This window comes from Callithrix jacchus, chromosome 8 (genome assembly GCF_049354715.1).
Source record: "Callithrix jacchus isolate 240 chromosome 8, calJac240_pri, whole genome shotgun sequence".
Taxonomy (NCBI): Eukaryota; Metazoa; Chordata; class Mammalia; order Primates; family Cebidae; genus Callithrix; species Callithrix jacchus.
The window spans coordinates 3,374,049-3,400,143 of record NC_133509.1 but is presented as its reverse complement, the minus strand read 5'-3'; the positions used below and the strand labels follow the sequence as shown (position 1 = coordinate 3,400,143).

The 26,095-nt window shown below is 46.5% G+C and overlaps 1 protein-coding gene across 7 annotated transcripts in view; it reads right to left on the bottom strand.

Annotated features, from left to right (window-relative positions):
* CGNL1 (cingulin like 1) overlaps positions 1-26,095 on the bottom strand; it is a 181,996-nt gene that overhangs the window by 117,705 nt on the left and 38,196 nt on the right. For 2 of the 7 annotated variants that reach the window (XM_078333248.1, XM_078333250.1), the window contains exon 2: positions 3,061-3,177. The exons of the other annotated variants lie outside the window; for them this stretch is intronic. The gene's annotated coding sequence lies outside the window, so the exon portion shown is untranslated. The remainder of the gene's footprint in view (positions 1-3,060; positions 3,178-26,095) is intronic. 7 annotated transcript variants of the gene reach the window in all.

Genomic DNA, 26,095 nt, shown 5'->3' with positions numbered 1-26,095 from the left:
TCGCTTGTGAGATTGACAGATGATTATAAATCATTTTCAATCTTTTCCTCTTACTAAAAAAGTTCCAGAGCATACCCATCTGGAAAATGTTATTTAAAAAATGAAGAACACTCAGAGCTCTGTACTTTGTGATGGGTCCTGATGCCAAGAATAGTTGCCATCGCCCTTCTGGTGTGTGGCCAACCCTTGTCAGATGACTGCAGACAGCTTTCCAAGCAGGATACTCACCCTGCCCCGCCCTCCGAGGTTCCCCACCAGAAATTCACTTCTAACACTGTGAAAAAACGCAACAGCAAAGACTCCAGGAAGAGCAGGAGCAACTGGTCACTAATGGCAGCGGTCTCTCTTTTTTTTTCCCCACTATTGCGAGCCTGTTTGAGTTTTCTTTCTATTCTAGAGTCAGTTCACTGAGGCACTGTTTACAATAGCAAAGACCTGGAACCAACCCAAATGCCCATCGATGATAGACTGTACAGGGAAAATGTGGCACATATACACCATGGAATACTATGCAGCCATCAAAAATGATGAGGTCGTGTCCTTTGTAGGGACATGGATGAACCTGGAAACCATCATTCTCAGCAAACTGATGCAAGAACAGAAAATCAAACACCGCATGTTCTCACTCATAGGTGGGTGTTGAACAATGAGAACACGTGGACACAGGGAGGGGAGCACTACACACTGGGGTCTGTTGGGGGGAGATAGGGGAGGGATAGCGGGGGGTAGGGAGTTGGGGAGAGAGCACATGGGGAGAAATGCCAGATATAGGTGATGGGGAGGAAAGCAGCAAATCACACTGCCACATGTGTACCTACGCAACAATCTTGCATGTTCTTCACATGTACCCCACAACCTAAAATGCAATTTTAAAAAATCTTGCAAAAAACCAAAAATAACTCCTATATTTGGCCCATCTCTCTGGCCTACTATGGTAACAAATGCCTTCCCACTTCTGAGCCTCTCAGCGGTTCTGCAGGCAAAGCACCTCATTTCATCACTGTGGGCACTTTGGGTCGCGGGGTCTATCCCTCAGCCCAGGAATCACCCCTGCAGTGTTGTAAGCATTGCCACCAAAGCCTTTACTGCCATTTTTTGCCTCTTGCAGGTTTAAATTCTACTATCATCTGAGTGGGATTCTGGAGAAGAGATGAACTTGTCAACTTACCGGTTTGACAAGGCTGCTAACATGACAAAAGAACGCAGCACTAAGGACCAGTGCAGCCAGAATGCCGCAGGCTATAGAGTGGTGCCCGGTGGCTGGGACCAAAATAACCAGTGTCTTAACCCCTGTTTTTCTGAGCAGCACTGGCATATTCTATTCTGCATCTCTAGAAGTGTTCATATTTGTTAAAGTTTCTCACAGTCTTTTTAAACAGGGGAAATTTTTTGTGTGTGGTATTTACAAATGGGGTTACTTTACTTAACAATAAGTGTCATAAGAAAAGTCAGTTCTTATGCTGACATTGACTTTTCGGTGAAAATACTTCGTCTTTTGTTAGTAAAATTCTTGTGTAGGATTTATAGTCCTTTTGAATAGCTGCTCCTTCTACAGTCAACACTAATTACATTTCAATCCTTGAATAAGGCCACCTTGGCTTAATACAGTCTTAACTCCGTGTTGGTAAATTAATCCACATATTTGAATTTCATGAAACATCCGCAATTTACATTTCCTTGACAACAAACCTCAATCCAATATTTTCATAGAACAACGTTTCTCAGCTGGGCGCTAGTGTCTTAAGCAAATGTGGATTTCCTTCCCAATCAAAGTGTAAACACGGAATTAATTAATGAATTTAAGGACAGCTGTTCTCCACTCACAGGCTCTGGGCCACATTTACAACCCCAATGCACTCCACAGACATGCTTGCGCCGTCGGGGACTGAGCCTAACCGAAGGCTTACATAATTTGGCAGTAAATGCTGATCAATTGCCAGGATGCAACATTGTGGCACTTGGCAAATGAAAGTGGTGTTTTGGAGTGGAAATAATACTTTATGAAAAGACTGCTAAATGATGATAATTGCTTTAGTTAGCGAGATCAATGAGTGTGTTTGTAAGAACAGAGGGCTTAGCTCTTGGAAGAACTATGAACATATGCCAGATAGAAACATTTCCTCTCTCCCGGCCATCACATGTTATCAGCTGAGCATGGAGATTAGTCACGTAATTCTGGTCCACACATCGCGGCCTCACCACGCTAATTCTCAGTGGCACCTCCAAAAACTGCACGCATATTCACCAGCCATTCCAGGGGCCCTGTGGCTACTGAGAAAATGCGGCCAGGCAATCTGGAACCTTCACCTTTATGCTGTGGCTGGCCCTTGTCTCCACAGACAGGAGTCCCCATCGGCCAACCCAGGCTGGTCCAAGCAATCAGCATAGTACCTAGCACAGGGCAGAGACTCTAGGTATCTTTGCTTTGAACAAGTAATTCTGTTTTATTACACAGATCACTTAAAAGAGCATCTAACACAGTGGGTAGGGAGGTGATGAGTCTCAGCACAGTCTTAAGCTTAATTCTAGGAAATAAGAATTGAACCACCAACCAAAAAGTAATTTCCCCTGAGTAGGATCCTGTGGCTGCCTCATTTAGAGAGAAGAGACTGCCAGTCTGATGATAAACACAAGTTAAAACCTCTAAACCTGGGGTGTCCAATCTTTTGGCTTCCCTGGGCCACACTGGAAGGAGAATAATTGTCTTGGGCCACACATAAAATACACTAATACTAATGATAACTCATAAGGTTTAAAAAAAAAATCTCAAGATGTTTTAAGAGGGTTTATGAATTTGCATCGAGCGCATTCAAAGCCATCCTGGGCCACATGCAGCCCACGGGTGGCGGGTTGGACAAGCTGGCTAAACAGTGGATAACACACTTACTCCTAAAGGATTTGTCTGTGGAACTAGTGGAAAGACAGGATTTTATATGGGGATATTCACGTTAGAACCTCAGCTGGATGAAACCGAAAGATCAGGGTGTGGAAAACCAAGATTAACGGAATGCGCGTGAGTTTCGACATATTCCCTAACATGACAGACAGAGGCAACCTTACCTAACCTGAGCTGTATGTTTTCTCCTCCATGCTTTGTGGTGCACATGAAGGAAACTGGCCAACCTCTTCAGAGTTCAAAGGAAGTATCTTTGTACGCAGTGGAGCCTTCAGAACTCCCTGGGAAAACAATTTCAAAACTAAACCTGAGGTTTGGAAATGAAAGCAGAGTTGCTGCCTGTTTTACACCATGCAGGATGGCCTGAATCTCTTTAAACGAGCCTGACAACCACAACTTTTCTATTTCGGGGGAAAATTAAACTTTAATATTGACTGCTTCAGCTCCCCACTAAACCCAGCTCATACAAAAAGGAAGACGGCAAAGAGGGAAAGCCTGTAAAAAGGCTTCTTTTACTAGGGTTGGAGACCTAGGAATCAACCAGGACTTTGAAAATCTGGAGTCGGCCAGGCACGGTGGCTCACACCTGTAATCCCAGCATTTTGGCAGGTCGAGGCAGGCAGATCACCTGAGGTCAGAGGTTTAAGCCAGCCTGGCCAACATAGCAAAATACTAAAAATACTACGAAAATACAAAAAACTTAGCCAGGCACGGTGGCGGGCACCTGTAATTCCAAATACTTGAGAGGCTGAGGCAAGAAAAATCACTTGAACCCCGGGGCGGGGGGGCGGAGGTGGCAGTGAGCCGAAATGGTGTCATTGCACTCCAGCCTGAGCAACAGAGTGAGACTCCATCTCAAAAAGAAGAAAGAAAAGAAAATCTGGAGTCACTGGGACTCAACTCATCTAATCCACATTGCCTGGCCCTGGGAGCATGGCACCAAGTAGCTGTCCCCCAAGAAGCTCCCGCCTCCCCCTGGAAGTCCACCGACCTCCTTTCCCCATGGAAGCTCCCGCTCCCCTTGACCCCTCTTCTCTTGACTGATCAGCACTTAATTTACAGTGTTCATAGTTACCAATCTAATTTTTATTTATTTTTTTTTTTGAGGCGGAGTTTCGCTCTTGTTACCCAGGCTGGAGTGCAATGGCGCGATCTCGGCTCACCGCAACCTCCGCCTCCTGGGTTCAGGCAATTCTCCTGCCTCAGCCTCCCGAGTAGCTGGGATTACAGGCACGTGCCACCATGCCCAGCTAATTTTTTGTATTTTTAGTAGAGACAGGGTTTCACCATGTTGACCAGGATGGTCTCGATCTCTTGACCTCGTGATCCACCCGCCTCAGCCTCCCAAAGTGCTGTGATTTTTATTAATTTTTATTCCTTTAATAAATCCAGTGGTTCCTATTTTATATACCTCATGGTCACTGAAAAAAATACAGAGTTCATGTCCAAAAATAAGTGTTAGATAAGTCATTCACCTTTTTCACCTCTTGAGCCTTAAAATGATTTCTCAAAATTCTCCCACCAATGCAGAGCTAAGCTAGGGAAGTTTACGATTCTGAAGACAAGTCATGGAGCCTGATACCGGGATGCAAAAGCAGGAAACATCCTTAGCATCTGGCTCAAGTCCAATATCGGTTCTAGACAAGTTTTTTAATTTCTGTTTTCCTGTCTCTAAAGTCTGAGGACTTCATAAAGTAATTAGGAAAATCCCATACTGTGTGTTCAGTGAAGTGACCATGATCAGCCAGGCACGGTAGCTCACACTGGTCATCCCAGCACTTTGGGAGGCTGAGGCAGGCAGATTACTTGAGCCCAAGAGTTTGAGACCGGCCTGGGCAACATAGGGAGACCCCACCTCTACGAAAAACACAAAAAATTATAGCTGGGTACGGTGGCTCACACCTGTAATCCCAACACTTTGGGAGGCCAAAGCAGGCGGATCACCTGAGGTAGGGAGTTTGGGACCAGCCTGATCAACATGGAAATACATCTCTACTGAAAATACAAAATTAGCTAGGCGTGATGGCACATGCCCGTAATCCCAGCTATTAGGGAGGCTGAGGCAGGAGAAACGCTTGAACCCAGGAGGCAGAGGCTGCAATGAACTGAAATCACACCATTGTACTCCAGCCTGGGCAACAAATGAAAAACTTTGTCTCAAAAGGAAAAAAGAGAGAAAGAAAAGGAAAAATACAAAAATTAGCTGGGCATGGTGGTATGCGACTGCAGTCCCAGCTACTCGGGAGGCTGAGATAGATCAGCTGAACCCAGAGAGGTCAAGACTGCAGGGAGCCATGGTCATGCCACTGTATTCCAGCCTGGGTGACATACTGAGAGACCCTGTTCTCAAAAAATAAGAGTAACAGGGATCTGAGAAATAATTCAATATAGCATGTATGGACACCAGGAAGCTGGCTTTGTTCATAAAATGTTTTTAAACACTTATGAGGGAAAGACTAAAAACCTCACTAATTAACCAAGCAGCGTTACCACCAGTATCCTGAAATATTTTATTAACTAATTAAGAAGCCAGAGGGCTGAGAATCTAAAGTACAATGCTATGTCCATAGTGGAGCTGTAATAAACATTTGTTGGGTAAATAAATGAACATTGTCATACTGCCATGTACATAGAAAACCTCTCAACCAGAGGCGACAGATCCACACCATTTGTGCTGTAGTTTCCGCTATGAAGCCTAAGCTCAAATTATATCAATAACAGGTTATTACCATTTTCTCTCTAAGCACAAATCTGGCTTCAGAATCCTCCACCACACTGCACTCCTGCAGTCACTCCCAATTGGTTGGTTAGTGCAGACGCAAAATAAAATGCACTTGCCATCCCTGACATATGATACTTACCTAAACCTACACTGAAGCTGAAACGTCCAATAAATAAATTACCCCCCGCTTAGATTTCTCAGTGTTGTCACTGCTGACTGTGCACTGAGAAGCTCTCAAACCCAGGGCATCCCTTATGCTCGAGTTCCCACTGTTGGCATTGATACCATTAGACCAAGCTACCTAAAGGAAGGGAGTATTTTTGCAAGTAACCAACAAAAGAAGCTCCTGCTCTTATACACTGGGCAGCCACAACTGTTTTTTAGTTTTTTTTGAGACGGAATCTAGCTCTGTCCCAGGCTGGAATGCGGTGGCGCGATCTCTGCTCACTGCAACCTCCATCTCCAGGGTTCAGGCAATTCTCCTGCCTCAGCCTCTGGAGTAGCTGGGACTACAAGCACAGGCCACCATGCCCAGCTAATGTTTGTATTTTTAGTAGAGACGAGGTTTCACCATGTTGGCCAGCATGGTCTCGATCTCCTGACCTCAAGTGATTCACCCGCCTCGGCCTCCCAAAGTGCTGGGATTACAGTCGTGAGCCACCGCGCCCAGCCCACACTATTTTTATAACCTTTATTTTAGACATTTTTGTTTCTCCTCCAGTAAAAATCTGTCTCCCTTGACCTATGAAAATCCTGTTCTTTCGTTGAGGCTCACCTCCTGGAGGCAGCTCCCGCCTCTTCCCTGGCATCCCAGCACAGACCAGCAGCACACGGCTCAGCACAGGCTCTCCAGCCGCGGCTTTGCTGGTAGATTACTTTTGTCCCAGAACCACATTTCAAGCTTTTTCTACCGATTCTGAGTCAGACACACACATCATCCGTCCACGGGGCTAGCCATGGTGCTTTCGCTGTATCGTCTTGTCTGATGGGACCCTCACAGCATCTGTTTTCTCCACTTTAGAGATGTATAAACACTGGCGGGGAATTTCCTCTGAGGCCTTACACTTGGGCAAGGGACAGCACCAAGATTCAGACCCAGACTTTCTGTCTCGAAGACCTGCGTTGTCTTGAGTAGAGATCACATTTTCACTTTTCTGCCTCCCACAGTTTGTGTTCAATTTGGCTGACATGGTCACTGGAGGGCTATGGACCACAGTGTGTCACTATGTCCCACAGCACCGGTGTGGCAGCAAGACAAGCTCTTATCTGTCACAGCCCAGTGGAAGTATCACTCCTCAGCCAGGGCTTCCTCCTTTCCACATTTCTGGCATCCACATATAAATGAATGAGTAAGTGAGTGAGTGAGTGAGTGAATGAATGAATGAACAAACTAATAAAGCATGCTCAATGCACACAGCTCTCTAAACTGTTTTAAAATGTGAACATTGTAAAAGAAAAATAAAAAGTCAGGTTTTCCATAACAAATACCCATCCTTCAGGTGCCTCCAGTCCCAATATTTAGAACTGTTTAAAACATGAGAACCAGATCCACAGCCTCATAGAGGCTTTCCTTCCCACCTCCAACCTCCACGTCACAAGGTTTGTATGTTCTAAAAGAAGAAATTAGGCCCTGGGGATATCAAGCATTTCTTAAGAGAGGCATGGACCATGTGGAATTCCAGCAGTGCCAGCTATAACAAGCCTGCTTGCCAGAACACGCTCAGAGACGTCTGCGAAGTGAGTTCCAAAGCTCACTATTCTCCCTTGGAATATGCTGTGCGTTCAGCAAAGCCTGTCACTTCTCAGTCACTCAAAACAACAGATCCAATCAGGGAAAATTATCCCATCTTTGTCCTCAACAGGGAGAGAAGTGAGGGAATGTGCATCATGAGCAAATTTAGCCAAATGATTGCAAAACCCAGAGCCCCCGGGGGTGTCCCTGCCATGCTGCCTGCTCAGATCCAACCTAGTCTCATAAATGCATGAGTCAGTTGTCTGCAGGGGGCCCAGAGAGACTATGCTATAAATGACAGGCACCTGGATTTCACCACAGAAACCTACTCTATATTGTATAGTGTGGCTATTAAAAATGTGGACAGTAACACTGTGTAGGTGCCCAAAATATTTTTTTTTTTTTGAGACCGAGTTTCGCTCTTGTTACCCAGGCTGGAGTGCAATGGCGCGATCTCCGCTCACCACAACCTCCGCCTCCTGGGTTCAGGCAATTCTCCTGCCTCAGCCTCCCGAGTAGCTGGGATTACAGGCACGCGCCACCATGCCCGGCTAGTTTTTTGTATTTTTAGTAGAGACGGGGTCTCACCACGTTGACCAGGATGGTCTTGATCTCTTGACCTCGTGATCCATCCGCCTCGGCCTCCCAAAGGGCTGGGATTACAGGCTTGAGCCACTGCGCCCAGCCCCAAAATATTTTTAAATAAAATCCAAACAAACCTTCTGAGGTATGTTTGGAAACTGAGCAGGTTGCTGCACTGTGTAAATTCAGGTTCTCTGTTGTTGTTGAAGACAGCTATTCCCTGCAAAGTTGATGACCAGGGACCTCATCCTTCAGTAAGATCTTCCTCCCGAGAATTCTCTCAGATGGGCAGCAGAGGAAGGGAGATTGCCCAAACCCAAACCCCAAAGTCTCCCCAAACAGGCTGTGCCTTGCTGTCATCAGTCCCTCAGGTGATTGCAGAATGGCCATCTGTTTAGACGTTTTGTTTAGACATTGCAGGCAGTGCTGTAGTCCTCAGCTCCCTTTCTCCATCCTAAAGCACCCTCCCCCCTTTCTAGCCTTCATCTGCTGCGCCAGGTTCCCTGGCATCACAGATCTATACAGACAGTCTGCTAGCCTCAAATTATATCTGGAAATGGACTGGGTAGAAACACACACACACACACACACACACACACACACACACACACACATATTCTTTTTTTTTTTTGAGACGGAGTTTCGCTCTTGTTGCCCAGGCTGGAGTGCAATGGCGCGATCTCAGCTCACCGCAATCTCTGCCTCCTGGGTTCAGGCAATTCTCCTGCCTCAGCCTCCCGAGTAGCTGGGATTACAGGCACGCGCCACCACGCCCAGCTAATTTTTTGTATCTTTAGTAGAGACGGGGTTTCACCATGTTGACCAGGATGGTCTTGATCTCTTGACCTCATGATCAACCCACCTCGGCCTCCCAAAGTGCTGGGATTACAGGCTTGAGCCACGGCGCCCGGCCGAAACACATACATTTAAAGGAAATGTGTGAGAGAGAAGAGCCATTTATGTCCCCTTTCAAAACCAGACTCTGTCTCCTGGCCAGTAGCTGTGTCCCATGCCTATAATCCCAACACTTTGGGAGGCCGAGGCAAGTGGATTACTTCAGCCCAGTAGTTCAAGACCAGCCTGGGCAACACTGAAAAACCCTGTCCCTATAAAAAGTACCAAAATAAAAAAAAATAGCCGAGCATGGAGACACGTGCCTGTAGTCCCAACTACTTGGGCAGCTGAGGTAGGAGGATCACTTGAGCCTGGGAGGTCGAGACTGCAATGAGCCATGATTACACCATTACACTCAAGCCTGGGAAACAGAGAGAGAACCTGTCTTTAAAAAAAAAAAAAGGAATGTGGCTGGGCGTTGTGGCTCACACCTGTAATCCCAGCACTTTGGGAGGCCAAGGCAGGTGGATCACTTGAGGTCAGGAGTTTGAGACCAGGCTGGCAAACATAGTGAAACCCAGTCTCTACTAAAAATACAAAAATTAGCTAGGCATGGTGGTGTGTGCCTGTAATCCCAGCTACTTGGGAGTCTGAGGCAGGAGAATCCCTTGAACCTGGAAGACAGAGGGTTGCAGTTGGCCAAGATCATGCCACTCCAGACTAGCCCACAGAGCAAGACCATGTCTCAAAAAAAAAAAAAAAAGAATGTGTCTCCTTCTTGGCCCCATTTCACAAGTGCAGAATCCCTTCGTCTCTGATCTCTAGGAGTCAGAGGAAAGCAGGAGAGACTGGGGCACAAGTTAGAAGTGGGGGGTCCCTGCCTACATCCCTTCCTAAGCCAGGCCCTAGAAATGGTGAGTAAAAGCTATCCACTGCATTATTTTTACATTTAAATATTTTATAATACGTAGATGTTTCCAGGAAGGAAGTTTCACGATTCACATTTTTCAATAACCAGAAATTGGATTGGGAAGCCAAACTGAAGTTTTCATTATATAAACAAAAAAGAAAGATATATTTTAGCTTTTTAGGGTTTGTCAGTATAACTTTCGTATTCATATGAATGTGAATTTTTTTTTTTTTTTTTGAGACTGAGTCTCACTCTACCACCCAGGCTGGAGCGCAGTGGCACAACCTCCCAGCTCACTGCAGTCTCCATCTCAGCAGGCTGAAACATTCTCCTACCTCAGCCTCCTGAGTAGCTGGGACTACAGGCACCTGCCACCACGCCCGGCTACTTTTTGTATTTTTAGTAGAGACAGTGTCTCACCACACCTGGCCTGAATGTGGATATTTTAAATTTTCAGTGTCCTGAAAGTATGCTAAAATTTAATGGCCCGCTCAAGATCTTTTTATCTTTTTCATTTTTATTTTTGAAACAAGGTATTGCTCCAACACCCAGATGGGACTGCAGTGGAGAGATCATAGCTCACTGTGACCTCGAACTCCTGGGCTCAAGGGATCCTCCTGCCTCAGCCTCCCAAGTAGCCGGGATTCCAGGCATGAGCCATCACGTCCAACCTCTTATTCTTACTTTCTTAACAAGAGCTTTTCACAAGCAGTCTTGGAATTTAAAACTTTTCCCTTTCCCTGTCCTCAGCCACACCTTCAATCTTGCTTAGTCCCTATTTTAGTCTTTCACAAGCTTGTATCGTGTACAGATGCCTTTAAAGAGAAAAATAAATTATCAAAGATCCTTAGTGTTTACTAATGTTTCTCATAAAATGTACAAATATAAAACTATTGTAGTTCTCATATTACCATAAAACCAAAACATACCTGCACATTAAATATAATTACAAAGCAATACAATTCGAATTTTCACAACATTAACTTAAGATGCAGGGTAATGATAATTTCGCTGAAACTGTATCACTTTACAGGGTGTGAACAGGCTCTTACTGGTCATGATTTCACTGCACAGATGTCACCTACCTAGTGCAATGAGATACCTCCAATTTCTATCACCTTTTTTAAATTCAAACCACTATGACACCTTCATTTCTCTAGTCTGCCATAAAACTGTTGGGTCTTCCTGGGGTACAAAGGCATCATTTCTGTGTTCTGTCCATCTCGGTTCTTCCAGTAGTCCACGATACTTACAACCATATAACCTGACACCCAAACCATTATAAACGCGGGAATGCAGCGGTGGTATCAGGGACATGTCATCAGCTCATCTGGGACATGTTCATACCAATGCTTTAGGAATTCCTAACAGGTTCTTACCAAGAGCCTATCACTATGCTAGGTAGCCTTCTACAGCAGTTAAATGGGAGACAAAGTCCTTTTCCCACGGAACTCACACTCTGCTATGGAGAGTGAGGATGAGGAAGAAACTCACAGTGCACGATAAGAGAATGAATCGGGGTAGGTGACAGTGAGGTAACAGAAGTGGTGGTGAAGGTCCGTTCCAGATAGGTAAGGAAGCCCTGGCTGGGAAGGGAACATTGGCTTTGAAAGAGAAGCTGAGATCTCCACAAGCCGTGTGAGTGCCAGGTAGGGAGAAGAGCAAGTGTAAAGCTCAGGAGGGAGAAATGTGCCAGGCAAGTCGGAGAAGCAGTGGGAAGGCAGACTTGGCCAGAGCTGGCTGGGAGACAGGGAGAAGAGAGCAGCTACGGGCAGAGGAATGGGCAGGAGCCAAACCACAGGGAGTCATGGGCCTGAGTACAACTCTGGGTTTTGACCCACGTTGGGTGAGAAGTCACCAGTAAGAGCTGAGCTGTTATTTAAGTCCAGGGACTGGAGGAGCTCAGCTGGGAAGACATGAAGATGGAGAAGCGCGAAGGGAGCTCCTGCAGAGCTGCAGTGGCTTCGCAGCCCCGCAGGAACAGCACAGCCCTGGAGCACAGGAGAAAGGCAGTCGTGGGATCCACCCCAGACCCACTGAATTGTCACCTGCTTTTCCCACATTCAGAACGACAATCTGTGCTCTAGCACGCCGACACTAAGAAGACAAGGAGAACAGGAGAGGCAGGCACAGACAACTGAGTGGCCAGGGGATGGGAGGAAACCTGGAGAGCCTGGCATCCCAGAAGCCCAGAGAGGTGGGGCTGCAAGAAGGAAGGAGAAGACAAGTAAGCCAAAGGCTGCCACTAAGCAGACAGACTGGAGCGTCACTGCACGAGGCGGGACGGAGATCAAAGGTGATCTGAACAAGAACTTTGGTGCCAGAGTGGAGTGCATGGACCAGAATGGGCTAACAAAAGAATGTAGGAAAAATAACTCTTTCACGGGATGTTAATCATGCAGAAATTAACATTTTAAAAAAAGGCTATCTCAGAAAACAGATGCCCACCCCACACTCTCCCCTTTGCTCCAGGATGAAATCTCTGTTATATTTGCTTCCTCTCTCTAGGAATGTGTTTACAGCTGTGGGGGTCGGTGGTGCCAATAGAAAGATGGAACCTGGTATGCTCAAATATTTCTGAGCAGAGGGCCGGGCGTGGTGGCTCAAGCCTGTAATCCCAGCACTTTGGGAGGCCGAGGCGGGTGGATCACGAGGTCAAGAGATCGAGACCATCCTGGTCCACATGGTGAAACCCCGTCTCTACTAAAAATACAAAAAATTAGCTGGGCGTGGTGGCGCGTGCCTGTAGTCCCAGCTACTCAGGAGGCTGAGGCAGGAGAATTGCCTGAACCCAGGAGGCGGAGGTTGCGGTGAGACGAGATCGAGCCATTGCACTCCAGCCTGGGTAACAAGAGCGAAACTCCATCTCAAAAAAAAAAAAAAAAAATTCTGAGCAGGACCGTTACCTAATTTTACGGATTATTACTTTCTTCCTTCCTCTGGCTGGTGCCTGTTGTCTTGAGTTGCAACTGAGCCCCTAAGGGTGTGACAAGCTCAGCTGAAGGGGTGTGGTCTATGTTTAACAAAAGCCAGTTGCCAGTTGCAGAAGCAAATGGAGATACCTCCTCATCCTGGGAATGCCAAAAAAAAAAAAAAAAAAGTAAGATAATCCAAACCAGAAAAAAAAGGGTCAGTTTTTTTTTTGTTTCTTTGAGATGGAGTTTTGCTCTGTCACCAGGCTGGAGTGCAGTGGCGCGATCTCAGCTCACTGCAACCTCCACCTCCCAGGTTCAAGCAATTCTCCTGCCTCAGCCTCCTGAGTAGCTGGGATGACAGACGTCTATCACTGCACTTGGCTAATTTTTGTATTGTTAGTAGAGTCGGGGTTTCACCATCTTGGCCAGGCTGGTCTCGAAGTCCTGATCTCGTGATCCATCCGCCGTGGCCTCCCAAAGTGCTGGGATTGCAGGCGTGAGCCACCACATCCAGCTTAGAGTTACTTCTTTCCCTCTCCTCTGCAGAAGCCCCAGAGCCATTCATGCCTGCCTTCCACATCCATCCTACTCAGGTGGAGGGGAAAATACATCAAATCACATTCTAAAGGCAAAAAGCCTTTCAGGGACCATCTAACACAGCCCTGCCTTCCCTCAGATGAGTCCGTTTCAAACTTCCTAGTTCCAAATGTTTAGGCCCAAACCTAAGCTCTGGGGTCTACTTCCAGGTCCATCATCTCTTTTCTTGTACCAGTAATGCAACAATAGCAATCCCAGTTTATTGTCTTCTCCCTAAAGCCAATACTGACACTAGGTCCCTCGCCCCAGCCTTACTATCTCACAATATGCAACCTGGGAGCATTTTTAGTTTGCAATAATAATGATAATGTAATTAACTCTTAAACACCCCTACTTTATACCAAGTACTCATCTAAGTACTTTTACATTAAACATTAACCTACTCCGAACTATGCTGTCCAAAACGGTCCTCCAGACACTAACCCCACGTTGAACATTAACACACGCGCTTCCACTTGCGTGGTTAATGGATGGCCACAGAGCAAAATGCAAAAAGAAAACAGTATTTAAATGTCTTCGTTTTCTCTTAGGGGCTCAGTTTATGCAAGTTGTTGTATTAAAAACCAAAGTGCAGTTTATTTTGCTGGGTAGAGCTCTCCTGGGAGGCTCCTCTGAGTCACACCAGTGGGAATTGTTGGGGGAAGCCCTAGACGAATTTACCCTGTTCTCTGACTTCCTGAGGATGGCAGGAAGCAGACCTTCCTACCAGAACGTTTTACAGCCAGGCTGTAAAATGACAAAGACAATAAAAGGAAAAAAAAAATCACTGCAAGGAAAGCAGAAAAAAACTGAAGAGTAAAAAGGAAGAAACATAAAAGAGAGACAATGAAAAGAAGTTACCCTCTGTCAGGGATTAAGGGTTTTTTTTTGTAATCACCCATCTCTAGGTGAAAGGGCCCCGAATGGATTTCATCTGGTCACCTAGGCTGGTCACAGCTCCCGTGACTTCTCTGATTGTAAAATATGAGCAGACAGTTGCAGGGAGAAGACGAGATAATCAATCCAAAATCTAAGGAAGCCACGACACTGAATGGCAAAAGGAGAGACATTAAAAACCCACGATCAGCAACCCAGGGAAAAATCTGCCTCAAGAAAGCCTTTCACTTAGGCCTGGGAACACTCACTCACATCCAGATTCATGATCTCAGGCAGGACCCCGCTGCTGTCCCCATCCACACAGCAGCACACGACGCCTGGCAGCGCCATAGGCTGAAGGGTAGGGACGGGACCCAGATCCGAGGCCACTCATGTCACCACTCCCTACTTCCTTCTCAGGGTGCTTCCTGCTGTAGAAACAGGCTCTTCTGCTCTAAAGCAGGCTCAGAATCTTTAGGGAAAGGGGCCATTTTTTCCTTCAGGTAGGTAATTATACTCTTTCCACTGAGAAACATTCTCTCAATCCTAATGCGTGTTTTAGCCAAGAGTCTTGTCAGACCCTTAACTTGGAGTTCTCACATGTAAATGCACCACCGAGAACATGACCCGGACAGATCTTCTAAGCCCAGGTGTGGTGGAAGAAAGAGGGGTCCTTTTGGTGTTTTTTATTTTCTGGTTTTTTTTTGAGAGGAAGTTTCACTCTTGTTACCCAGGCTGGAGTACAATGGCGTGATCTCGGCTCACCGCAACCTCTGCCTCCTGGGTTCAGGCAATTCTCCTGCCTCAGCCTCCCGAGTAGCTGGGATTACAGGCACGCGCCACCATGCCCAGCTAATTTTTTTGTATTTTTAGTAGAGACGGGGTTTCACCATGTTGACCAGGATGGTCTCGATCTCGTAACCTCGTGATCCACCCTCCTCGGCCTCCCAAAGTGCTGGGATTACAGGCGTGAGCCACCGCGCCCGGCCCTTTTGGTGTTTAAGGGTAGAAAGGGAATTAGGATATTTAGTGTAACAGCCTCTCAACAGCACAGGGATGCCTACACTTTTTCTGTACATAACGGTATATTAGCTTGGGCTGCTGTGACAGAATACCACGGATCGAGTGGCTTAAACAACAGAAATATATTTCTAACAGTTCTTGAGGGACGAAGTCCACGATCAAGGTGCCAGCCAATTCGGTCCCTGGTGAGGGCTCCCTTCCTGGCTTGCAGACAGCTGGGGAGAACACACAGATTGTCTCACTCTTCCTCTTCTTGTAAAGCCAATAATCCCATTATAAGGGCCCCATGCTCATGACCTAATCTAAACCTAATTACCTCCCAAAGATCCTGTCTTCAAATACCGTAACACTGGGAGTTGGGACTTTAACCTTCAATATGAATTATGTGAGGACACATTCAGCCCACAGCAAATGGATGGGAAGAAAAGCAAGCAAATGGGAAATTACGATACAATCATCCAGAGCTTGGAGCCACCACACATTCAGTACATAGAGAACAATCGTTCACACGCTCTTCCCCAGCACACATTCAGTACATAGAGAATAGTCGTTCACACGCTTTTCCCCACCATTCAGTACATAGAGAACAATCGTTCACACGCTTTTCCCCACCACACATTCAGTAATAGAGAACAATCGTTCACAAGCTTTTCCCCACCACACATTCAGTAATAGAGAACAATCGTTCACAAGCTTTTCCCCACCACACATTCAGTAATAGAGAACAATCGTTCACACGCTTTTCCCCACCACACATTCAGTAATAGAGAACAATCGTTCACACGCTCTTCCCCACCACACATTCAGTACATAGAGAACAATCGTTCACACGCTTTTCCCCACCACACATTCAGTACATAGAGAACAATCGTTCACACGCTCTTCCCCACCACACATTCAGTACATACAGAACAATCGTTCACAAGCTTTTCCCCACCACACATTCAGTAATAGAGAACAATCGTTCACACGCTTTTCCCCACCACACATTCAGTAATAGAGAACAATCGTTCACACACTTTTCCCCACCACACATTCAGTAATAGAGAACAATCGTTCACACGCTTTTCCCCACCACACATTCAGTAATAGAGAACAATCGTTCACACGCTTTTCCCCACCACACATTCAGTAATAGAGAACAATCGTTCACACGATTTTCCCCACCACACATTCAGCACATAGAGAACAATCGTTCACAAGCTTTTCCCTAGTTCCCCAATGGCTGAGTCTTCATCTTCCCCTTCATTTATCTCTTTTCAAGAGCAGTCAGAATAAAAAGAATCTAACTGCATTAAAAATTATATGAAACAGCTTCACTGAAGGGGGTGATAGAAAAAGGTGCTGACCTAAGTAACTCCAGAAATGAGTGGATCTCTAAGACCAAAGGCAAAGGTACTGGACATAAGGATTTTACTATAGTTGATAATGTTGTTTCCCATAGAGGAAGGGGCATTAACAATTCCGAACCACTGTATATGTATACTGGGACTGAACAGTAAGTACATTGATGCCAGGTGGTGGGAGCCTGCTTACTGCTGGAGAAGTTACAGACATGCAGGGGGAGGAGGCTACAATCACCCATGTGGCAACAGATTCAAGTTGGAGACGTCAGTATGAACTCATGTTCACCTGACATGCAGATGCTTACACACAGAAATATTTATAAATATGTCTGTATACACAGGCTAGTGTACACATCTATGTCCCCTTGCTCTTTCAGCTGAGAGCAGCTAGAAGCAACAATACTCCAGTATTAACAAGTACCTTGCACCCAGATCTTGATCTCTAATATCGATAAATTCTCCAATAAAAGGAAGCAGGGTACTTTGAATAAATAGCTTATTCTTCTAAGACTAAGGCAGGAAATACACAAGATGAGCCTGGAGTATCCTATAGTGCCGGAAATGTTAAAAGTACTTTAAAAAAGAACGAAAATTACCCACAATGATTAAAGTCTATCAAAGGGACACAGGAGCCAACCTAAAAGATCTCCCAATGACCAGAACAATAACGGAGTGTCAGATGAAAGTACTAAATATCCACGCATCCATACTGATGACTAAAGAAATACATAAATGGGGAAGAGCAGACAACTTGCCCATGCAGAATTCCAAATAATTTATTTAAAGAATCTGCCCTACTAGGCCTGGCGCGGTGGCTCAAGCCTGTAATCCCAGCACTTTGGGAGGCTGAGACGGGTGGATCACGAGGTCAAGAGATCGACACCATCCTCCTGGTCAACATGGTGAAACCCCGTCTCTACTAAAAACACAAAAAATTAGCTGGGCGCCTATAATCCCAGCTCTTTGGGAGGCCGAGGCAGGTGGATCACGAGGTCAAGAGATCGACACCATCCTGGTCAACGTGGTGAAACCCCGTCTCTACTAAAAACACAAAAAATTAGCTGGGCATGGTGGCGCGTGCCTGTAATCCCAGCTACTCGGGAGGCTGAGGCAGGAGAATTGCCTGAACCCAGGAGGCGGAGGTTGCGGTGAGCCGGGATCACGCCATTGCACTCCAGCCTGGGTAACAAGAGCGAAACTCCGTCTCAAAAAAATAATAATAATAATAAAATAAAGAAAGAAAGAAAGAATCATAACTTGTCACTTCTTACATGTGGGCTGCACATAGGACTTCCTCCCAGAAACTACAGTATAGAAAGAGGTGGAAAGGATGAACTTCACAGTGGAGAAACCTGACAGACAGTAACTGAGCCAGGCACATCCTTTATCAAGACCAGCATCAGTACTGATAAGTCATGTCGATATATATGTCCTGTGATGAGAAGGGCTCTTTATCTCTGTGGTCTGTTCCCCAAACCCCTAATCCCAGTCTAACTGTGAGAAAAAAATCAGACAAAATTCCAATCCTAGCAAACACCCAATCAATATCCTTCAGAACTGTCAATGTCATCAGAAACAAGTTATGTCTCAAACCACCACAGCCAAGACATGACAACTAAGTGTAGTATCCTGGAAGGATCAGGGAGCAGGAAAAGGACATTAAGTAAAACTAAGAAAGTCAGGATAAAGTGTGGACTCCAGCTAATGATAACTTATCAAAACTTTTTCATTAATCATACGTGGCAAACAAAACGTAAGATATTGATAATAGGGGAAATTGGGTGTCGTTTCTGTATGAGCTTTGCAATTTCCTCATCAATTTAAAGCTATTCTAAAATTAAAGGGTTTTTTTTTTTTAGACAGAGTGTCACTCTGTCACCCAGGCTGCAGTGCTGTGGCGCAAACTCGGTTCACTGCAACCTCTATCTCCGGGTTCTTGCAATTTTCCTCTTTCAGCCTCCGTGGTAGCTGGGATTACAGGAGCATGCCACCACGCCCAGCTAACGTTTTGTATTTTAGTGGAGACAGGGTTTCACCGTGTTGCCCAGGCTGATCTCCAACTCGAGCTCAGGCAATCTGCCTGCCTCGGCTGCCCAAAGTGCTGGGATTACAGGCATGAGCCACCGCGCCTGGATAGGGTTTATTTGTTTGTTTTAAGCAATGTCAAGAAAAGGGAGGCACCAGGCAGTCAAAGCCACTGATGCAGTCAGTGTGGTCGCTCCAGGGCTGCACGCCCAAACTCCTGACTCACCTCCACCTCTGGCATGCTGGGAGGCCAGTGCAGAGCTATGTCCTTCAGTAGGTCACAGGCACACATGCTGGTCAGGCCTCGGAACACTGCTCTCAGATTACACCACTGCCAGGAAGAACAGGGCACACATCTCCCTGGGCCAGTGAACACAGCATCACATCACAGGTACATAAAGGGAAGCCCGGCAAGTCTCTGAGCGCAGGGACTAGACAAGGTAAGGTGTAAATATGAGCTATGTGGTGATAATTTATGAGCTGTGGACAGTTTTCCAAAAGCCAGAGAGCAGAACTAGAGGGCTGAAAAATTGCACGCTGCATCGTATTATAGGAAGAAGGAGCAAGCAGAGAGCTGGGCAAACATGGTAGACTGACCTTCCCCAGAAAACATGCTTCTCCAGAAGAGACATGATAATTGCATGAAAAACAGAAGAAGTGATTTAGTCACACAGCAGAAAGGGAGAAACCAAATAGGAAATAAGAGAGAAAGAGAAAGGGATTGAGGGCAAGCAACGAGTACCAAACACTGAGATATGAGACAGAGGCAATCAGATGAAACGGGACTCTCATGGCACTTGCTTGGCCACGGGAAACCACAGCGACAGGAAACACAGACTGCGGAGTTATTTTGACTGAAAACAAGGGGCCAAGTTAAAACACTCCTTAATAAGCAACACCGGAGAACCCAGCATTCCTGACCCACAGGCAGGAAGCTCCTTTCCTCCCCAGCAATGCCTCTTCCCAGCTGCTCCTCTCGTGTAAATGCTTCCTCCCTAGCCAGCCACCTAGGTGTCTCTCATGCTGTCCCCAACGTCTCAGATAACTTGGACCCCAAAGGCGCGAGCCACCTCCACCCGTGTTCCTGTACAAAGCTAGTGCTGCCAAAGCTGAGTCACTTAGCTGAAGACAGTGTCTGCCACCCAATGACCAAGACCCAATCCAGAGACCCACCACAGACCCGGGCAACCCCTCCCTAGACCCTTTCCCATCACCCCTCCTTCACGGCAGCGGCATTTTCGCATCTGGATGTTTTTTTTGTTTTAATGAATATTTATCTCCATCCTCTAACTGTAAGATCCATGAGAACAGGGGTGATGTTGTCTTTTCCTCACCTTTTTACCCCAGTATATATGGCATAATGCGATGGTTGATGAATTAAATAAATGAATGAGAGAGACTACTTTTCCCCAGCAATCTGAAATCCCCAGAAGGCCAAAAAAAAAAAAAAAAAAAAAAAAAAAAGCAAGCATTATTTCAATTCTGAGTGACTAATGTAGAGTTTGATCTTGAAATCAGTTGATCCATTAAAAATGGCAGTATAGGCCAAGCACAGTGGCTCATGCCTACAATCCCAGCATTTTAGGAAGCCAAGGTGAGTGGATCACTTAAGGCCAGGAGTGTGAGACCAGCCTGGCCAACATGGCAAAACCCCATCTCTACTAAAAATATAAAAATTAGCTGGGTATGGTGGTACATGCCTGTAACCCCAGCCATTCGGAAGGCTGAGGCATGAGAATTGCTTAAATCCGAGAGATAGAAGTTGCAGTGAGCCAAGATCCCACCACTGTACTCCAGTCTGGGTAAGACCCTGTCTTAAAAAAAAAGCAGGGTGGGGGGGCGCAGAACAGAGAAAAAGAAATGGCAGCATAAACAGTGATTAGGTATTTGGTGCTTTAAACAAACCAGATATGTAATAGTACAGTAATAAATAATACTGAGCATTTACCAAATGCTCAGTACTATGCTAAACACCTTATATACGCTATTGAGCAATGCTGCCAGGTAAGCATCAATTATCACCATTTTGCAGGTGAAGTAACTGAGGCTCAGTGCTTAAATCACCTGCCCAAGGTCACCCAGATAGCTAGAGCAGAACGTCACCAACGCCTGTCTGACTCCAAAGACCATTCCCTTGATGACTGCAGGTGCAGCTATACAACAGCTACTATTGTAGCTGACTCTGGAACAGATGTTGGTTGGGGGCCCGGCACCTGACCACCATTCATGACACTGAATCCCAGAAAGATGCATCCTAACTCCAATCAATCAGCCAACTGCAAAATAAGCTTTTGGCACTCATCTGGTTTGTAGGTGGGGGACCACCTGCAGAGAATTAGGAAGGAAAGGGAGGCTGAGGATGTGGTTTCCAGGTAACCAACCCTCCAGCATTGACTGAGCATCCACGTGTGCACCCCAGCAGTAGAGAGAACACTGTGATGCCAAGTGCCTTCTGAGAGCAGCGTGCCAATCTGGAGGCCTTCCTGGAGCATCACAAATTCAAAATAGAAGGAAGATGGCTGCAGGCTGCTGCAGGCCCAGAAGCCAGGCTATCTGAACAGCAGTGATAGAGGGGCCATGAGAGGATGCTGGTTTAATTAGAAGGAAGAGCAGGATACAAAGCTCTAGCCATGGTTCTCAGGGGAAAATGAGAATGCTGCTGATGGCATTGAAGAGGTGGTAGCCGGGGCTCCAGCAGCACTGGAAACAGAAATGTCTTCTGCCTGAACAAGCAGTGAGACTTTAGGCAGGTTACCACCCTGCAACTCTAAATAAAAAAGATGGAATGGTCGCTTTCCAACCTCACATGTAAAACCTTAGAAGTTGTTATTCTCATCTTTACAATTAAAAAAAAAAAAAAAAACAGCTGAGCAAATCAAAAAGCAGGTGGCTGCTTCAAGGGGGTGACACAGGGACTAAAAGGGATCAGAAATGTGACAATACCTTTCCACCTGTAGTACACTCAAGCACTAGCAGGTATCAAACCGTATTTCAGTGGGCTCTTTCAATCCAACCACTGATATCTGAGGACTACAGAGACAGCAGGAGTTAGTCTCAGAGAATAGGTGCACTTACAACACAGAGGCCCAGGGCCAGGAATCCCACACCCGGGGAAGCAACACTCAGGGAAACAGCCGCCATCTCCAATCCCACTGGAGATTCACTGAGAGCAAATCAGGAGAGACTAACCATGCTCCCTTTTCTGGCAGGGCTACTGCAGGAGGAGGCCAAAGAACCATAATCACGCAGCTGGATTTCTGAATGGCATCATCAGCTTTCTCTTGGGGGCTTTCACAGACATTCACCAAGAACAGGCTGTAAGGTGGGCCGATGCCAGGCACTGAGGGAGACAACAGTGATGGAGAACATGTGAAGGCAGGAACAGCCCCTGCCTCGGAATGGGGCTCAGAGGTACCCAGGGAGCTCATTATCACAAGAGGGTGAATAGAATCTAGAAGGAATCTTGTTGCAATTTAGTGGCTTAAAATGATACAAATAATCAGTGGACAACAGGGCTGCATCCCTCATTATAGGGACAATCTGTCTCCTTGCCTCTTCCTGCTCCTAGAGGCCACCTGCATTTCTCACTCTCGGTCCCTTCCTCCATCTTCAAAGCCAGCAATGTAGCATCTTCTCTGCCTTTGTCACATGTCCTCCTTGGACTCCAACTTTCCTGCCTCCCTCTCTCCCGTGTAAGGACCCTTGTCATTATCCTAAATAATCAGGATAATCTCCCCAGCTCAAGGCCTTTAATTTAAGCATATCCCGTTTGCCATGCAAGGTGGCATAGTCACAGATTCCAGGATGAGGATGTGGACATCTTTGGAGAGACACTGTTCTGCCTATCATGTACATGGCAGAGTCAGCCCCAGGAAGGAAAGAAAAAGGACTTACATGTTCACACAGAAGCTGGGATGAGAGATAAGGAGATGGATTTGTTTTCGTTTTCCCGGTTCTAACTTCCCAAGGCTGCGGCCTCCTGCCATGATTTCCTTAACACACCACTCATCTCTGCTCCATCAAATGTCCCAGAAGACTCTTCTCTGTGCCTTTGCCCAACCATACAACCAGAAAGTGGTGGAACGGGATATAAGCCCATTCTCTCACACCCAAAGCCTGTTCCCTTACCCACCAGAACTCCGGAAACATACACAATGAACTATCTGAAAGTTTAGGAGCCAAACAGATCAGCAGGCTGGAATTAAAGATCAAGTTTAACAACAACGAAGTTTAATAAGGAGAATCTGCTGGGCGCGGTGGCTCACGCCTGTAATCCCAGCACTTTGGGAGGCCAAGGCGGGTGGATCACGAGGTCAAGAGATCGAGACCATCCTGGTCAACATGGTGAAACCCCGTCTCTACTAAAAATACAAACAATTAGCTGGGCATGGTGGCGCGTGCCTGTAATCCCAGCTACTTGGGAGGCTGAGGCAGGAGAATTGCCTGAACCCAGGAGGCGGAGGTTGCGGTGAGCCGAGATTGCACCATTGCACTCCAGCCTGGCTAACAAGAGCGAAACTCTTTTCCTTCCATCTCAACAAAAGGAAAAGAAAAAACACAACAAAAACAACCCACCAAAACCAAGATTTACTTTCACGTTGCACCCATTCTACAATCAAATGATTGGTTTCTTAGGCCCAGTTTAGGGTGAGGGGCTTCAAATTCTCCTTTTTTTTTTTTTGTGAGATGATTGGCAAATACCATGGTGACCTCTGGAAACTATAGATCCAGTTTCAACAGGGCAGAGCAGTTAACTGCAGACTCCCCATGAGCCCAGAACAACCCCACACAGCTGTCTCAGACGTCTCTCTCTCCATAGTACTGTTCCTCCCGCACTCACCTCTGTGCTCATCTTTATATACATAAGGGATGACCCTTTATACTGAGTAAATATGAGATGGGATCCTCAACTCTCGGATTTGGAAGAAACCTGCCCTTATTGCAGGGCTGACATTAGATTCCCTTCTCAGATCTGCCTGTGAATGGACAGTTAGCCCGTTTGCCTTCCTCAGAGCCTCCGAGGAACACGCAAGGAGCGTGAAGGATGAAGGGGCCACTGGCCCAGCAGCCCTCTTAGCAAAGGGAACCTGCTGATGCTGCTGTGAGCCCCCCTCCCAGCTGGCGTAGGCAGCCCCCTCTGCTTGAGGCTGGTCGGCAAGAGTCTGGTTTACAAAAGCAGCAGCCCAATTCTATGACACCCAGATCACTTTAGTAAACCTCTTCACATAGTGCCTTCGAGGCACTCGAGGCCTTTTTAAGACGTTTCATTTCTGTTAGAAGGTTACCAGTGACTTCGTGAGATCCACAGCCCTGGGTACAACAATACAGCTCAAGTGACTGCAGATGTGGCTCTGGAGGCATCTTCTTGAAAGAGCCACAGAAATTTCCCTGTAAAACTGATGCCAACCCTGGGGGGTGAAGAGGCCAAGTGGCTGCCCTGGCGGCCAGGCGAGCCTGATCGGAGAGAACTCACACAAAAATCTACCCAGCAGCATTGCTGCCAGCCAGATCAAGCGGGATCCAAAAAGTGTTTGATCCACTTTTTATCACTCAGTGAGCATATGGGAAAAAATCTAGTTAGCTATGCCTGTCCTCTAAATAAAATTTCTGTTGATTAATTTTTTTAAAGAAAAGAGAGAAATGAAAGAGTGGCCAGAAAGGGCGGTTTCCAGATTGAGATGCCAGCCAGGCATGGTGGCTCATGCTGGTAATCCCAAAACTTTGGGAGGCCAAGGCAGATGGATCACCTGAGCCAAGAGTTCCAGACTAGCCTAGGCAACATGGCGAAACCCCATCTCTACGAAAAATACAAAAATTTACATCAGAGCCTACATCAAAATAAATTTTTTTAAAAATACAAAAATGAGCCATGCATGGTGGCGCGCATTTTGTAGTCTCAGCTACTCAGGAGGCTGAGCTGGGAGGATGGCTTGAGCCCAGGAGGCCGTGGCTGCAGTGAGCCATGATCAACCATGCCACTGCACTCCCGTTGAGCTCTACAGCAATATTCTATCTCAAAAGAAGAAGAAGAAGAAGAAGGAGGAGGAGGAGGAGGGAGAGGAAGAGGAGGAGGAAGGAGGAAGGAAGAAGGAGAAGAAAGAAGAAGAAGAAGAAGAAGGGGGAGGAGGAGGAGGAAGAAGAAGGAAGAAGAAGAAGAAGAAGAAGAAAGAGGAGGAGGAGGAGGAGGAAGAAGAAGGAAGGGGAAGACGGAAGAAGAAGAAGGAGGAGGAGGAGGAAGAAGAAGGAAGGGGAAGAAGGAAGAAGAAGAAGAAGGAGGAGGAGGAGGAAGAAGAAGGAAGGAGAAGAAGGAAGAAGAAGAAGAAGAAAGAGGAGGAGGAGGAGAAAGGAGGAAGGAGGAAGGAGGAAGAAGAAGGAAGAAGAAGAAGAAGAAAAAGAAAGAGGAGGAGGAGGAGGAAGAAGAAGGAAGGGGAAGAAGGAAGAAGAAGAAGAAGAAGGAGGAGGAGGAGGAGGAGGAAGAAGAAGAAGAAGAAGAAGAAGAAGAAAGAGGAGGAGGAGGAAGAAGAAGGAAGGGGAAGAAGGAAGAAGAAGAAGAAGAAGAAGAAAGAGGAGGAGGAGGAGGAAGAAGAAGGAAGGGGAAGAAGGAAGAAGAAGAAGAAGAAGGAGGAGGAGGAGGAGGAAGAAGAAGAAGAAGAAAGAGGAGGAGGAGGAAGAAGAAGGAAGGGGAAGAAGGAAGAAGAAGAAGAAGAAGAAGGAGGAGGAGGAGGAGGAAGAAGAAGGAAGGGGAAGAAGGAAGAAGAAGAAGAAGAAGAAGGAGGAGGAGGATGAGGAGGAGGAGGAGGAAGAAAGAAGGGGAAGAAGGAAGAAGAAGAAGAAGAAGAAGGAGGAGGAGGAGGAGGAGGAAGAAGAACGAAGGGGAAGAAGGAAGAAGAAGAAGAAGAAGAAGAAGGAGGAGGAGGAGGAGGAGGAAGAAGAAGGAAGGGGAAGAAGGAAGAAGAAGAAGGAGGAGGAGGAGGAGGAAGAAGAAGGAAGGAGAAGAAGGAAGAAGAAGAAGAAGAAAGAGGAGGAGGAGGAAGAGGAGGAAGAAGAGGAGGAGGAGGCGGAAGAGGAGGAAGGCCAGGGGTGGGGGCTCACGTGCTCATCCAGCACTTTGGGAGGCTGAGGTGGGCAGATCCCAGGGTTAGGAGTTCAATACCAGCCTGGCCAACATGGTGAAACCCCATCTCTACTAAAACTACAAAAATTAGCCAGGTGCGGTGGCACATACCTGTAATCCCAGCTAGTCAGGAGGCTGAGGCAGGAGAAATCCCTTGAACCCAGGAGGCACATCACTGCACTCCAGCCTGGGTGACAGAGTGAGACTCCGTTTCAAAAAGAAAAGAGAGTGAAATGCTAAGAGATGGCACTGGGTACAGACAGAGGGGCGCAGGGCTGCAAACACAATCAACTCTCATCACGCATGAATATCAGAACGGCTGTCATGTGAAAAGGAAATGAAGCTTGGTCTGTGTGGCTCCAAAGGTCAGAACAAGCAACAAAGAATGGAGGGGCCAAGGACAGAGACTCCACTTCAATGGAAAGGGGGAAGTGAGCTTTCTCACAGAGATGCATCAAGATAAACCAGGCTGTTTCAGGAGACAGTGAGTTGCCCATGAGTTGGAGGAAGACGAACAGGGCCTGGCTCTCCCCTCACAGTCAGG